A 15,990-nucleotide genomic window follows, 5' to 3' on the forward strand; every position below is an offset into this window, starting at 1 on the left:
TAATGTTTTTCCTTGGCTTAATGCAAAACCCACCTTTATTAGGTTCAGGTTGAAACGAACATGTGGAGTTAGGGTGCAAGATTTGAATGTGATACTCCTCGGTTTTGAGGCAAGATACAGAAAGCCTTCATTCACCCCAGCGTAAAGCAGTTGTCTAGCTCACTCAAACCTAAAAAAAAAAAAAAAAAAAACTTGGAAGTTCCTCTATCGGCCGGTGCACAGCAATGCAGGACAATATTTTTTTTTCTTGGCTTAATGCAAAACCCACCTTTATTAGGTTGAGGTTGAAACGAAGATGTGGAGTTAAGGTGCAAGATTTGCATGTGATACTCCTCGGTTTTGAGGCAAGATACAGAAAGCCTTCATTCACCCCAGCGTAAAGGAGTTGTCTAGCTCACTCAAACCTAAAAAAAAAAAAAAAAAAACTTGGGAAGTTCCTCTTTCGGCCGGTGCACAGTAATGCAGGACAATATTTTTTTTTCCTTGGCTTAATGCAAAACCCACCTTTATTAGGTTCAGGTTGAAACGAACATGTGGAGTGAGGGTGCAAGATTTGAATGTGATACTCCTCGGTTTTGAGGGAAGATACAGAAAGCCTTCATTCCCCCCAGGGTAAAGCAGTTCTCTAGCTCACTCAAACATAAAAAAAAAAAACTTGGGAAGTTCCTCTCTCGGCCGGTGCACAGCAATGCAGGACAATATTTTTTTTCCTTGGCTTAATGCAAAACCCACCTTTATTAGGTTCAGGTTGAAACGAACATGTGGAGTGAGGGTGCAAGATTTGAATGTGATACTCCTCGGTTTTGAGGCAAGATACAGAAAGCCTTCATTCACCCCAGCGTAAAGCAGTTGTCTAGCTCACTCAAACCTACAAAAAAAAAAAAAAACTTGGGAAGTTCCTCTCTCGGCCGGTCCACAGCAATGCAGGACAATATTTTTTTTTTCCTTGGCCTAATGCAAAACCAACCTTTATTAGGTTCAGGTTGAAACGAACATATGGAGTAAGGGTGCAAGATTTGAATGTGATACTCTTCGGTTTTGAGGCAAGATACAGAAAGCCTTCATTCACCCTAGCGTAAAGCAGTTGTCTAGCTCACTCAAACCTACAAAAAAAAAAAAAACTTGGGAAGTTCCTCTCTCGGCCGGTCCACAGCAATGCAGGACAATATTTTTTTTTCCTTGGCCTAATGCAAAACCAACCTTTATTAGGTTCAGGTTGAAACGAACATATGGAGTAAGGGTGCAAGATTTGAATGTGATACTCCTCGGTTTTGAGGCGTGATACAGAAAGCCTTCATTCACCCCAGCGTAAAGCAGTTGTCTAGCTCACTCAAACCTACAAAAAAAAAACTTGGGAAGTTCCTCTCTCGGCCAGTCCACAGCAATGCAGGACAATATTTTTTTTTCCTTGGCCTAATGCAAAACCAACCTTTATTAGGTTCAGGTTGAAACGAACATATGGAGTAAGGGTGCAAGATTTGAATGTGATACTCCTCGGTTTTGAGGCAAGATACAGAAAGCCTTCATTCACCCCAGCGTAAAGCAGTTGTCTAGCTCACTCAAACCTACAAAAAAAAAAAAAAAAAAAAACTTGGGAAGTTCCTCTCTCGGCCGGTCCACAGTAATGCAGGACAATATTTTTTTTTCCTTGGCCTAATGCAAAACCAACCTTTATTAGGTTCATGTTGAAACGAACATATGGAGTAAGGGTGCAAGATTTGAATGTGATACTCCTCGGTTTTGAGGCGTGATACAGAAAGCCTTCATTCACCCCAGCGTAAAGCAGTTGTCTAGCTCACTCAAACCTACAAAAAAAAAAAAACTTGGGAAGTTCCTCTCTCGGCCGGTCCACAGCAATGCAGGACAATATTTTTTTTTCCTTGGCCTAATGCAAAACCAACCTTTATTAGGTTCAGGTTGAAACGAACATATGGAGTAAGGGTGCAAGATTTGAATGTGATACTCCTCGGTTTTGAGGCAAGATACAGAAAGCCTTCATTCACCCCAGCGTAAAGCAGTTGTCTAGCTCGCTCAAACCTAAAAAAAAAAAAAAAAAAAACTTGGGAAGTTCCTTTCTCGGCCGGTGCACAGCAATGCAGGACAATATTTTTTTTTTCCTTGGCTCAATGCAAAACCCACCTTTATTAGGTTCAGGTTGAAACGAACATGTGGAGTTAAGGTGCAAGATTTGAATGTGATACTCCTCGGTTTTGAGGCAAGATACAGAAAGCCTTCATTCTCCCCAGCGTAAAGCAGTTGTCTAGCTCACTCAAACCTACAAAAAAAAAAAAACTTGGGAAGTTCCTCTCTCGGCCGGTGCACAGCAATGCAGGACAATATTTTTTTTTTCCTTGGCCTAATGCAAAACCAACCTTTATTAGGTTCAGGTTGAAACGAACATGTGGAGTAAGGGTGCAAGATTTGAATGTGATACTCCTCGGTTTTGAGGCAAGATACAGAAAGCCTTCATTCACCCCAGCGTAAAGCAGTTGTCTAGCTCGCTCAAACCTAAAAAAAAAAACAAAAAAAACTTGGGAAGTTCCTTTCTCGGCCGGTGAACAGCAATGCAGGACAATATTTTTTTTCCTTGGCTCAATGCAAAACCCACCTTTATTAGGTTCAGGTTGAAACGAACATGTGGAGTGAGGGTGCAAGATTTCAATGTGATACTTTTCGGTTTTGAGGCAAGATACAGAAAGCCTTCATTCACCCCAGCGTAAAGCAGTTGTCTAGCTCACTCAAACCTAAAAAAAAAAAAAAAAAAAACTTGGGAAGTTCCTCTGTCGGCCGGTGCACAGCAATGCAGGACAATATTATTTTTTTCTTGGCTTAATGCAAAACCCACCTTTATTAGGTTGAGGTTGAAACGAACATGCGGAGTTAAGGTGCAAGATTTGCATGTGATACTCCTCGGTTTTGAGGCAAGATACAGAAAGCCTTCATTCACCCCAGCGTAAAGGAGTTGTCTAGCTCACTCAAACCTAAAAAAAAAAAAAAACTTTTGAAGTTCCTCTCTCGGCCGGTGCACAGTAATGCAGGACAATATTTTTTTTCCTTGGCTTAATGCAAAACCCACCTTTATTAGGTTCAGGTTGAAACAAACATGTGGAGTGAGGGTGCAAGATTTGAATGTGATACTCCTCGGTTTTGAGGGAAGATACAGAAAGCCTTCATTCCCCCCAGGGTAAAGCAGTTCTCTAGCTCACTCAAACATAAAAAAAAAACTTGGGAAGTTCCTCTCTCGGCCGGTGCACAGCAATGCAGGACAATATTTTTTTTCCTTGGCTTAATGCAAAACCCACCTTTATTAGGTTCAGGTTGAAACGAACATGTGGAGTGAGGGTGCAAGATTTGAATGTGATACTCCTCGGTTTTGAGGCAAGATACAGAAAGCCTTCATTCACCCCAGCGTAAAGCAGTTGTCTAGCTCACTCAAACCTACAAAAAAAAAAAAAAAACTTGGGAAGTTCCTCTCTCGGCCGGTCCACAGCAATGCAGGACAATATTTTTTTTTCCTTGGCCTAATGCAAAACCAACCTTTATTAGGTTCAGGTTGAAACGAACATATGGAGTAAGGGTGCAAGATTTGAATGTGATACTCCTCGGTTTTGAGGCAAGATACAGAAAGCCTTCATTCACCCCAGCGTAAAGCAGTTGTCTAGCTCACTCAAGCCTACAAAAAAAAGAAAAACTTGGGAAGTTCCTCTCTCGGCCGGTCCACAGCAATGCAGGACAATATTTTTTTTTCCTTGGCCTAATGCAAAACCAACCTTTATTAGGTTCAGGTTGAAACGAACATATGGAGTAAGGGTGCAAGATTTGAATGTGATACTCCTCGGTTTTGAGGCGTGATACAGAAAGCCTTCATTCACCCCAGCGTAAAGCAGTTGTCTAGCTCAATCAAACCTACAAAAAAAAAAAACTTGGGAAGTTCCTCTCTCGGCCGGTCCACAGCAATGCAGGACAATATTTTTTTTTCCTTGGCCTAATGCAAAACCAACCTTTATTAGGTTCAGGTTGAAACGAACATATGGAGTAAGGGTGCAAGATTTGAATGTGATACTCCTCGGTTTTGAGGCAAGATACAGAAAGCCTTCATTCACCCCAGCGTAAAGCAGTTGTCTAGCTCACTCAAACCTACAAAAAAAAAAAAAAACTTGGGAAGTTCCTCTCTCGGCCGGTCCACAGTAATGCAGGACAATATTTTTTTTTCCTTGGCCTAATGCAAAACCAACCTTTATTAGGTTCAGGTTGAAACGAACATATGGAGTAAGGGTGCAAGATTTGAATGTGATACTCCTCGGTTTTGAGGCGTGATACAGAAAGCCTTCATTCACCCCAGCGTAAAGCAGTTGTCTAGCTCACTCAAACCTACAAAAAAAAAAAAAAAACTTGGGAAGTTCCTCTCTCGGCCGGTCCACAGCAATGCAGGACAATATTTTTTTTTCCTTGGCCTAATGCAAAACCAACCTTTATTAGGTTCAGGTTGAAACGAACATATGGAGTAAGGGTGCAAGATTTGAATGTGATACTCCTCGGTTTTGAGGCAAGATACAGAAAGCCTTCATTCACCCCAGCGTAAAGCAGTTGTCTAGCTCACTCAAACCTTAAAAAAAAAAACCTAGGAAGTTCCTCTCTCGCCCGGTGCACAGCAATGCAGGACAATAATGTTTTTCCTTGGCTTAATGCAAAACCCACCTTTATTAGGTTCAGGTTGAAACGAACATGTGGAGTTAGGGTGCAAGATTTGAATGTGATACTCCTCGGTTTTGAGGCAAGATACAGAAAGCCTTCATTCACCCCAGCGTAAAGCAGTTGTCTAGCTCACTCAAACCTAAAAAAAAAAAATCTTGGAAGTTCCTCTATCGGCCGGTGCACAGCAATGCAGGACAATATTTTTTTTTCTTGGCTTAATGCAAAACCCACCTTTATTAGGTTGAGGTTGAAACGAACATGCGGAGTTAAGGTGCAAGATTTGCATGTGATACTCCTCGGTTTTGAGGCAAGATACAGAAAGCCTTCATTCACCCCAGCTTAAAGGAGTTGTCTAGCTCACTGAAACCTAAAAAAAAAAAAAAAACTTGGGAAGTTCCTCTCTCGGCCGGTGCACAGTAATGCAGGACAACATTTTTTTTCCTTGGCTTAATGCAAAACCCACCTTTAGTAGGTTCAGGTTGAAACGAACATATGGAGTTAGGGTGCAAGATTTGAATGTGATACTCCTCGGTTTTGAGGCAAGATACAGAAAGCCTTCATTCACCCCAGCGTAAAGCAGTTGTCTAGCTCACTCAAACCTAAAAAAAAAAAAAAAACTTGGAAGTTCCTCTCTCGACCGGTCCACAGCAATGCAGGACAATATTTTTTTTCCTTGGCTTAATGCAAAACCCACCTTTATTAGGTTCAGGTTGAAACGAACATGTGGAGTTAGGGTGCAAGATTTGAATGTGATTCTCCTCGGTTTTGAGGCAAGATACAGAAAGCCTTCATTCACCCCAGCGTAAAGCAGTTGTCTAGCTCACTCAAACCTAAAAAAAAAATAAAAATCTTGGGATGTTCCTCTCTCGGCCGGTGCACAGCAATGCAGGACAATATTATTTTTTTCCTTGGCTTAATGCAAAACCCACCTGTTCAGGTTGAAACGAACATGTGGAGTAAGGGTGCAAGATTTGAATGTGATACTCCTGGGTTTTGAGGCAAGATACAGAAAGCCTTAATCACCCCTGCGTAAAGCAGTTGTCTAGCTCACTCAAACCTAAATAAAAAAAAAATACTTGGGAAGTTCCTCTCTCGGCTGGTGCACAGCAATGCAGGATATTTTTTTTCCTTGGCTTAATGCAAAACCCACCTTTATTAGGTTCAGTTTGAAACGAACATGTGGAGTTAGGGTGCAAGATTTGAATGTGATACTCCTCGGTTTTGAGGGAAGATACAGAAAGCCTTCATTCCCCCCAGGGTAAAGCAGTTCTCTAGCTCACTCAAACATAAAAAAAAACTTGGGAAGTTCCTCTCTCGGCCGGTGCACAGCAATGCAGGACAATATTTTTTTTCCTTGGCTTAATGCAAAACCCACCTTTATTAGGTTCAGGTTGAAACGAACATGTGGAGTGAGGGTGGAAGATTTGAATGTGATACTCCTCGGTTTTGAGGCAAGATACAGAAAGCCTTCATTCACCCCAGCGTAAAGCAGTTGTCTAGCTCACTCAAACCTACAAAAAAAAAAAAAAACTTGGGAAGTTCCTCTCTCGGCCGGTCCACAGCAATGCAGGACAATATTTTTTTTCCTTGGCCTAATGCAAAACCAACCTTTATTAGGTTCAGATTGAAACGAACATATGGAGTAAGGGTGCAAGATTTGAATGTGATACTCCTCGGTTTTGAGGCAAGATACAGAAAGCCTTCATTCACCCCAGCGTAAAGCAGTTGTCTAGCTCACTCAAACCTACAAAAAAAAAAAACTTGGGAAGTTCCTCTCTCGGCCGGTCCACAGCAATGCAGGACAATATTTTTTTTCCTTGGCCTAATGCAAAACCAACCTTTATTAGGTTCAGGTTGAAACGAACATGTGGAGTAAGGGTGCAAGATTTGAATGTGATATTCCTCGGTTTTGAGGCAAGATACAGAAAGCCTTCATTCACCCCAGCGTAAAGCAGTTGTCTAGCTCACTCAAACCTAAAAAAAAAAAAAAAAAAAAACTTGGAAGTTCCTCTATCGGCCGGTGCACAGCAATGCAGGACAATATTTTTTTTTCTTGGCTTAATGCAAAACCCACCTTTATTAGGTTGAGGTTGAAACGAAGATGTGGAGTTAAGGTGCAAGATTTGCATGTGATACTCCTCGGTTTTGAGGCAAGATACAGAAAGCCTTCATTCACCCCAGCGTAAAGGAGTTGTCTAGCTCACTCAAACCTAAAAAAAAAAAAAAAAAAACTTGGGAAGTTCCTCTTTCGGCCGGTGCACAGTAATGCAGGACAATATTTTTTTTTCCTTGGCTTAATGCAAAACCCACCTTTATTAGGTTCAGGTTGAAACGAACATGTGGAGTGAGGGTGCAAGATTTGAATGTGATACTCCTCGGTTTTGAGGGAAGATACAGAAAGCCTTCATTCCCCCCAGGGTAAAGCAGTTCTCTAGCTCACTCAAACATAAAAAAAAAAAACTTGGGAAGTTCCTCTCTCGGCCGGTGCACAGCAATGCAGGACAATATTTTTTTTCCTTGGCTTAATGCAAAACCCACCTTTATTAGGTTCAGGTTGAAACGAACATGTGGAGTGAGGGTGCAAGATTTGAATGTGATACTCCTCGGTTTTGAGGCAAGATGCAGAAAGCCTTCATTCACCCCAGCGTAAAGCAGTTGTCTAGCTCACTCAAACCTACAAAAAAAAAAAAAAACTTGGGAAGTTCCTCTCTCGGCCGGTCCACAGCAATGCAGGACAATATTTTTTTTTTCCTTGGCCTAATGCAAAACCAACCTTTATTAGGTTCAGGTTGAAACGAACATATGGAGTAAGGGTGCAAGATTTGAATGTGATACTCTTCGGTTTTGAGGCAAGATACAGAAAGCCTTCATTCACCCTAGCGTAAAGCAGTTGTCTAGCTCACTCAAACCTACAAAAAAAAAAAAAACTTGGGAAGTTCCTCTCTCGGCCGGTCCACAGCAATGCAGGACAATATTTTTTTTTCCTTGGCCTAATGCAAAACCAACCTTTATTAGGTTCAGGTTGAAACGAACATATGGAGTAAGGGTGCAAGATTTGAATGTGATACTCCTCGGTTTTGAGGCGTGATACAGAAAGCCTTCATTCACCCCAGCGTAAAGCAGTTGTCTAGCTCACTCAAACCTACAAAAAAAAAACTTGGGAAGTTCCTCTCTCGGCCGGTCCACAGCAATGCAGGACAATATTTTTTTTTCCTTGGCCTAATGCAAAACCAACCTTTATTAGGTTCAGGTTGAAACGAACATATGGAGTAAGGGTGCAAGATTTGAATGTGATACTCCTCGGTTTTGAGGCAAGATACAGAAAGCCTTCATTCACCCCAGCGTAAAGCAGTTGTCTAGCTCACTCAAACCTACAAAAAAAAAAAAAAAAAAACTTGGGAAGTTCCTCTCTCGGCCGGTCCACAGTAATGCAGGACAATATTTTTTTTTCCTTGGCCTAATGCAAAACCAACCTTTATTAGGTTCATGTTGAAACGAACATATGGAGTAAGGGTGCAAGATTTGAATGTGATACTCCTCGGTTTTGAGGCGTCATACAGAAAGCCTTCATTCACCCCAGCGTAAAGCAGTTGTCTAGCTCACTCAAACCTACAAAAAAAAAAAAACTTGGGAAGTTCCTCTCTCGGCCGGTCCACAGCAATGCAGGACAATATTTTTTTTTCCTTGGCCTAATGCAAAACCAACCTTTATTAGGTTCAGGTTGAAACGAACATATGGAGTAAGGGTGCAAGATTTGAATGTGATACTCCTCGGTTTTGAGGCAAGATACAGAAAGCCTTCATTCACCCCAGCGTAAAGCAGTTGTCTAGCTCGCTCAAACCTAAAAAAAAAAACAAAAAAAACTTGGGAAGTTCCTTTCTCGGCCGGTGCACAGCAATGCAGGACAATATTTTTTTTTTCCTTGGCTCAATGCAAAACCCACCTTTATTAGGTTCAGGTTGAAACGAACATGTGGAGTTAAGGTGCAAGATTTGAATGTGATACTCCTCGGTTTTGAGGCAAGATACAGAAAGCCTTCATTCTCCCCAGCGTAAAGCAGTTGTCTAGCTCACTCAAACCTACAAAAAAAAAAAAACTTGGGAAGTTCCTCTCTCGGCCGGTGCACAGCAATGCAGGACAATATTTTTTTTTTCCTTGGCCTAATGCAAAACCAACCTTTATTAGGTTCAGGTTGAAACGAACATGTGGAGTAAGGGTGCAAGATTTGAATGTGATACTCCTCGGTTTTGAGGCAAGATACAGAAAGCCTTCATTCACCCCAGCGTAAAGCAGTTGTCTAGCTCGCTCAAACCTAAAAAAAAAAACAAAAAAAACTTGGGAAGTTCCTTTCTCGGCCGGTGCACAGCAATGCAGGACAATATTTTTTTTCCTTGGCTCAATGCAAAACCCACCTTTATTAGGTTCAGGTTGAAACGAACATGTGGAGTGAGGGTGCAAGATTTCAATGTGATACTTTTCGGTTTTGAGGCAAGATACAGAAAGCCTTCATTCACCCCAGCGTAAAGCAGTTGTCTAGCTCACTCAAACCTAAAAAAAAAAAAAAAAAAAAACTTGGGAAGTTCCTCTGTCGGCCGGTGCACAGCAATGCAGGACAATATTATTTTTTTCTTGGCTTAATGCAAAACCCACCTTTATTAGGTTGAGGTTGAAACGAACATGCGGAGTTAAGGTGCAAGATTTGCATGTGATACTCCTCGGTTTTGAGGCAAGATACAGAAAGCCTTCATTCACCCCAGCGTAAAGGAGTTGTCTAGCTCACTCAAACCTAAAAAAAAAAAAAAACTTTTGAAGTTCCTCTCTCGGCCGGTGCACAGTAATGCAGGACAATATTTTTTTTCCTTGGCTTAATGCAAAACCCACCTTTATTAGGTTCAGGTTGAAACAAACATGTGGAGTGAGGGTGCAAGATTTGAATGTGATACTCCTCGGTTTTGAGGGAAGATACAGAAAGCCTTCATTCCCCCCAGGGTAAAGCAGTTCTCTAGCTCACTCAAACATAAAAAAAAAACTTGGGAAGTTCCTCTCTCGGCCGGTGCACAGCAATGCAGGACAATATTTTTTTTCCTTGGCTTAATGCAAAACCCACCTTTATTAGGTTCAGGTTGAAACGAACATGTGGAGTGAGGGTGCAAGATTTGAATGTGATACTCCTCGGTTTTGAGGCAAGATACAGAAAGCCTTCATTCACCCCAGCGTAAAGCAGTTGTCTAGCTCACTCAAACCTACAAAAAAAAAAAAAAAAAACTTGGGAAGTTCCTCTCTCGGCCGGTCCACAGCAATGCAGGACAATATTTTTTTTTCCTTGGCCTAATGCAAAACCAACCTTTATTAGGTTCAGGTTGAAACGAACATATGGAGTAAGGGTGCAAGATTTGAATGTGATACTCCTCGGTTTTGAGGCAAGATACAGAAAGCCTTCATTCACCCCAGCGTAAAGCAGTTGTCTAGCTCACTCAAGCCTACAAAAAAAAGAAAAACTTGGGAAGTTCCTCTCTCGGCCGGTCCACAGCAATGCAGGACAATATTTTTTTTTCCTTGGCCTAATGCAAAACCAACCTTTATTAGGTTCAGGTTGAAACGAACATATGGAGTAAGGGTGCAAGATTTGAATGTGATACTCCTCGGTTTTGAGGCGTGATACAGAAAGCCTTCATTCACCCCAGCGTAAAGCAGTTGTCTAGCTCAATCAAACCTACAAAAAAAAAAAACTTGGGAAGTTCCTCTCTCGGCCGGTCCACAGCAATGCAGGACAATATTTTTTTTTCCTTGGCCTAATGCAAAACCAACCTTTATTAGGTTCAGGTTGAAACGAACATATGGAGTAAGGGTGCAAGATTTGAATGTGATACTCCTCGGTTTTGAGGCAAGATACAGAAAGCCTTCATTCACCCCAGCGTAAAGCAGTTGTCTAGCTCACTCAAACCTACAAAAAAAAAAAAAAACTTGGGAAGTTCCTCTCTCGGCCGGTCCACAGTAATGCAGGACAATATTTTTTTTTCCTTGGCCTAATGCAAAACCAACCTTTATTAGGTTCAGGTTGAAACGAACATATGGAGTAAGGGTGCAAGATTTGAATGTGATACTCCTCGGTTTTGAGGCGTGATACAGAAAGCCTTCATTCACCCCAGCGTAAAGCAGTTGTCTAGCTCACTCAAACCTACAAAAAAAAAAAAAAAACTTGGGAAGTTCCTCTCTCGGCCGGTCCACAGCAATGCAGGACAATATTTTTTTTTCCTTGGCCTAATGCAAAACCAACCTTTATTAGGTTCAGGTTGAAACGAACATATGGAGTAAGGGTGCAAGATTTGAATGTGATACTCCTCGGTTTTGAGGCAAGATACAGAAAGCCTTCATTCACCCCAGCGTAAAGCAGTTGTCTAGCTCACTCAAACCTTAAAAAAAAAAACCTAGGAAGTTCCTCTCTCGCCCGGTGCACAGCAATGCAGGACAATAATGTTTTTCCTTGGCTTAATGCAAAACCCACCTTTATTAGGTTCAGGTTGAAACGAACATGTGGAGTTAGGGTGCAAGATTTGAATGTGATACTCCTCGGTTTTGAGGCAAGATACAGAAAGCCTTCATTCACCCCAGCGTAAAGCAGTTGTCTAGCTCACTCAAACCTAAAAAAAAAAAATCTTGGAAGTTCCTCTATCGGCCGGTGCACAGCAATGCAGGACAATATTTTTTTTTCTTGGCTTAATGCAAAACCCACCTTTATTAGGTTGAGGTTGAAACGAACATGCGGAGTTAAGGTGCAAGATTTGCATGTGATACTCCTCGGTTTTGAGGCAAGATACAGAAAGCCTTCATTCACCCCAGCTTAAAGGAGTTGTCTAGCTCACTGAAACCTAAAAAAAAAAAAAAAACTTGGGAAGTTCCTCTCTCGGCCGGTGCACAGTAATGCAGGACAACATTTTTTTTCCTTGGCTTAATGCAAAACCCACCTTTAGTAGGTTCAGGTTGAAACGAACATATGGAGTTAGGGTGCAAGATTTGAATGTGATACTCCTCGGTTTTGAGGCAAGATACAGAAAGCCTTCATTCACCCCAGCGTAAAGCAGTTGTCTAGCTCACTCAAACCTAAAAAAAAAAAAAAAACTTGGAAGTTCCTCTCTCGACCGGTCCACAGCAATGCAGGACAATATTTTTTTTCCTTGGCTTAATGCAAAACCCACCTTTATTAGGTTCAGGTTGAAACGAACATGTGGAGTTAGGGTGCAAGATTTGAATGTGATTCTCCTCGGTTTTGAGGCAAGATACAGAAAGCCTTCATTCACCCCAGCGTAAAGCAGTTGTCTAGCTCACTCAAACCTAAAAAAAAAATAAAAATCTTGGGATGTTCCTCTCTCGGCCGGTGCACAGCAATGCAGGACAATATTATTTTTTTCCTTGGCTTAATGCAAAACCCACCTGTTCAGGTTGAAACGAACATGTGGAGTAAGGGTGCAAGATTTGAATGTGATACTCCTGGGTTTTGAGGCAAGATACAGAAAGCCTTAATCACCCCTGCGTAAAGCAGTTGTCTAGCTCACTCAAACCTAAATAAAAAAAAAATACTTGGGAAGTTCCTCTCTCGGCTGGTGCACAGCAATGCAGGATATTTTTTTTCCTTGGCTTAATGCAAAACCCACCTTTATTAGGTTCAGTTTGAAACGAACATGTGGAGTTAGGGTGCAAGATTTGAATGTGATACTCCTCGGTTTTGAGGGAAGATACAGAAAGCCTTCATTCCCCCCAGGGTAAAGCAGTTCTCTAGCTCACTCAAACATAAAAAAAAACTTGGGAAGTTCCTCTCTCGGCCGGTGCACAGCAATGCAGGACAATATTTTTTTTCCTTGGCTTAATGCAAAACCCACCTTTATTAGGTTCAGGTTGAAACGAACATGTGGAGTGAGGGTGGAAGATTTGAATGTGATACTCCTCGGTTTTGAGGCAAGATACAGAAAGCCTTCATTCACCCCAGCGTAAAGCAGTTGTCTAGCTCACTCAAACCTACAAAAAAAAAAAAAAAACTTGGGAAGTTCCTCTCTCGGCCGGTCCACAGCAATGCAGGACAATATTTTTTTTCCTTGGCCTAATGCAAAACCAACCTTTATTAGGTTCAGATTGAAACGAACATATGGAGTAAGGGTGCAAGATTTGAATGTGATACTCCTCGGTTTTGAGGCAAGATACAGAAAGCCTTCATTCACCCCAGCGTAAAGCAGTTGTCTAGCTCACTCAAACCTACAAAAAAAAAAAACTTGGGAAGTTCCTCTCTCGGCCGGTCCACAGCAATGCAGGACAATATTTTTTTTCCTTGGCCTAATGCAAAACCAACCTTTATTAGGTTCAGGTTGAAACGAACATGTGGAGTAAGGGTGCAAGATTTGAATGTGATATTCCTCGGTTTTGAGGCAAGATACAGAAAGCCTTCATTCACCCCAGCGTAAAGCAGTTGTCTAGCTCACTCAAACCTTAAAAAAAAAAAAAAAAACCTAGGAAGTTCCTCTTTTGGCCGGTGCACAGCAATGCAGGACAATAATGTTTTTCCTTGGCTTAATGCAAAACCCACCTTTATTAGGTTCAGGTTGAAACGAACATGTGGAGTTAGGGTGCAAGATTTGAATGTGATACTCCTCGGTTTTGAGGCAAGATACAGAAAGCCTTCATTCACCCCAGCGTAAAGCAGTTGGCTAGCTCACTCAAACCTAAAAAAAAAAAAAAAAAAACTTGGAAGTTCCTCTATCGGCCGGTGCACAGCAATGCAGGACAATATTTTTTTTTCCTTGGCCTAATGCAAAACCAACCTTTATTAGGTTCAGGTTGAAACGAACATGTGGAGTAAGGGTGCAAGATTTGAATGTGATACTCCTCGGTTTTGAGGCAAGATACAGAAAGCCTTCATTCACCCCAGCGTAAAGCAGTTGTCTAGCTCACTCAAACCTACAAAAAAAAAACTTGGGAAGTTCCTCTCTCGACCGGTGCACAGCAATGCAGGACAATATTTTTTTTTCCTTGGCCTAATGCAAAACCAACCTTTATTAGGTTCAGGTTGAAACGAACATGTGGAGTAAGGATGCAAGATTTGAATGTGATACTCCTCGGTTTTGAGGCAAGATACAGAAAGCCTTCATTCACCCCAGCGTAAAGCAGTTGTCTAGCTCACTCAAACCTACAAAAAAAAAAAACTTGGGAAGTTCCTCTCTCGACCGGTGCACAGCAATGCAGGACAATATTTTTTTTTCTTGGCCTAATGCAAAACCAACCTTTATTAGGTTCAGGTTGAAACGAACATGTGGAGTAAGGGTGCAAGATTTGAATGTGATACTCCTCGGTTTTGAGGCAAGATACAGAAAGCCTTCATTCACCCCAGCGTAAAGCAGTTGTCTAGCTCGCTCAAACCTAAAAAAAAAAAACAAAAAAAACTTGGGAAGTTCCTTTCTCGGCCGGTGCACAGCAATGCAGGACAATATTTTTTTTCCTTGGCTCAATGCAAAACCCACCTTTATTAGGTTCAGGTTGAAACGAACATGTGGAGTGAGGGTGCATGATTTCAATGTGATACTCCTCGGTTTTGAGGCAAGATACAGAAAGCCTTCATTCACCCCAGCGTAAAGCAGTTGTCTAGCTCACTCAAACCTAAAAAAAAAAAAAACTTGGGAAGTTCCTCTCGGCCGGAGCACAGCAATGCAGGACAATATTATTTTTTTCCTTGGCTTAATGCAAAACCCACCTTTATTATGTTCAGGTTGAAACGAACATGTGGAGTAAGGGTGCAAGATTTGAATGTGATACTCCTGTGTTTTGAGGCAAGATACAGAAATCCTTAATCACCCCTGCGTAAAGCAGTTGTCTAGCTCACTCAAACCTACAAAAAAAAAAAAAAACTTGGAAAGTTCCTTTCTCGGCCGGTGCACAGCAATGCAGGACAATATTTTTTTTTCCTTGGCCTAATGCAAAACCAACCTTTATTAGGTTCAGGTTGAAACGAACATGTGGAGTAAGGGTGCAAGATTTGAATGTGATACTCCTCGGTTTTGAGGCAAGATACAGAAAGCCTTCATTCACCCCAGCGTAAAGCAGTTGTCTAGCTCACTCAAACCTTAAAAAAAAAAAACCTAGGAAGTTCCTCTCTCGGCCGGTGCACAGCAATGCAGGACAATAATGTTTTTCCTTGGCTTAATGCAAAACCCACCTTTATTAGGTTCAGGTTGAAACGAACATGTGGAGTTAGGGTGCAAGATTTGAATGTGATACTCCTCGGTTTTGAGGCAAGATACAGAAAGCCTTCATTCACCCCAGCGTAAAGCAGTTGTCTAGCTCACTCAAACCTAAAAAAAAAAAAAAAAACTTGGAAGTTCCTCTATCGGCCGGTGCACAGCAATGCAGGACAATATTTTTTTTTCTTGGCTTAATGCAAAACCCACCTTTATTAGGTTGAGGTTGAAACGAACATGTGGAGTTAAGGTGCAAGATTTGCATGTGATACTCCTCGGTTTTGAGGCAAGATACAGAAAGCCTTCATTCACCCCAGCCTAAAGGAGTTGTCTAGCTCACTCAAACCTAAAAAAAAAAAAAAAACTTGGGAAGTTCCTCTCTCGGCCGGTGCACAGTAATGCAGGACAATATTTTTTTTCCTTGGCTTAATGCAAAACCCACCTTTATTAGGTTCAGGTTGAAACGAACATATGGAGTTAGGGTGCAAGATTTGAATGTGATACTCCTCGGTTTTGAGGCAAGATACAGAAAGCCTTCATTCACCCCAGAGTAAAGCAGTTGTCTAGCTCACTCAAACCTAAAAAAAAAAAAAAAAAAACTTGGAAATTCCTTTCTCGACCGGTCCACAGCAATGCAGGACAATATTTTTTTTTCCTTGGCTTAATGCAAAACCCACCTTTATTAGGTTCAGGTTGAAACGAACATGTGGAGTTAGGGTGCAAGATTTGAATGTGATACTCCTCGGTTTTGAGGCAAGATACAGAAAGCCTTCATTCACCCCAGCGTAAAGCAGTTGTCTAGCTCACTCAAACCTACAAAAAAAAAAAAAAGAACTTGGGAAGTTCCTCTCTCGGCCGGTGCACAGCAATGCAGGACAATATATTTTTTTTTCCTTGGCCTAATGCAAAACCAACCTTTATTAGGTTCAGGTTGAAACGAACATGTGGAGTAGGGGTCCAAGATTCGAATGTGATACTCCTCGGTTTTGAGGCAAGATACAGAAAGCCTTCATTCACCCCAGCGTAAAGCAGTTGTCTAGCTCACTCAAACCTAAAAAAAAAAAAAACTTGGAAG

This window comes from Amblyomma maculatum, chromosome 1 (assembly GCF_055883805.1).
Source record: "Amblyomma maculatum isolate TAMU_Amacu chromosome 1, ASM5588380v1, whole genome shotgun sequence".
In the NCBI taxonomy this organism is placed as follows: Eukaryota; Metazoa; Arthropoda; class Arachnida; order Ixodida; family Ixodidae; genus Amblyomma; species Amblyomma maculatum.